This window comes from Berghia stephanieae, chromosome 5, assembly GCF_034508935.2.
Source record: "Berghia stephanieae isolate SIO BIC M18660-M18661 chromosome 5, UCSD_Bste_1.3, whole genome shotgun sequence".
Lineage (NCBI taxonomy): Eukaryota > Metazoa > Mollusca > Gastropoda > Nudibranchia > Aeolidiidae > Berghia > Berghia stephanieae.
Window position 1 is genome coordinate 34,553,395 of NC_088364.1, and position 1,110 is coordinate 34,554,504.

The window sequence follows — 1,110 nt, forward strand, 5'->3', positions numbered from 1 at the left end:
ACAATGGTCTCTTTTATAGGCCTCAGAGGCGCCATGTCTCTTCTTACATGTTAAGTCTTGTTGTTGGCTTAGGACCCATTGTAAAGCGGTTAAAGCACATTCAGGGGATGCTCCTCTATAGATAGAATGAAGATGACGTCACTCGGGTCTTTGTTATTGTTTTTTGTCATCCGCGTTTATGAGTAATTCTCGCTCAACTGTATTAACCAGACTATAAAATTTCATGGTTACGCATAGTTCTGTGTGTTGGCCCGTTATACTTCCGGATGTCAATGTTGTGAGCTTCTTAGCCAAGCGCATACTATCTATATAAAAGCTCAAGATTACACACACATATATACACACACACAAACACCTTGTAACATATTAATAAAGCAAATAAAAATACAGTTCTCTTTATTCATCCACAAGAAGAAATTTGTCTTAGGGTCTATTCCAAGGGAAGACTGGAATAACCCAAGTGTCAGCCGCAGCACAGAGCCACAAATTGAGCTATGGAGAGATGCCTTGCTGAAGGCCGCACGGTGGATATTCGAACTAGATATCTTTTGAGTACGAAGCAAAGACCATACCGCTGAGCCACACTCCCCCCCCCCCCCCCCCCCCTTCTCCCCATCAAATGCAATGGCAATGTCCGGTTTCCTCAAACTCTAACGTTTTTGCTTGTCCCGAGGAGTTCGAGGAAACCGTGTTGGAGAATATTATATAAAGATAAAATTCGGTCATGCAGCTCCAGCGTGCCGTATAGCAGAGCGAATTGGAATTCTTCCTGCTAGAATCCAGCGAGCAGTATCTACACAACACAAAAAGGACAGGTCGCTAACTTTTGTCTAAAATACCAATCTATATTTGAACTCATGGTTTCGTACATCGGCATTCCCATGTTTCTAGTCAATAAATAGGAAGAAGATTTAAGAGAAAAGAGCATAGAATGGCATGCACGTCCACAATATCATCCGATACTGAGATCTATTTCAAGTACCCAACATCGTTATCAAGGCCAACAAAAAAATTAAGCCCTTCCGCCACAGCATCGTTGGATATAATCGCCTAGACATTCCATGAAGGAATATAGATAATCCATCAAACAAGATGGCTGATCTCAACAGG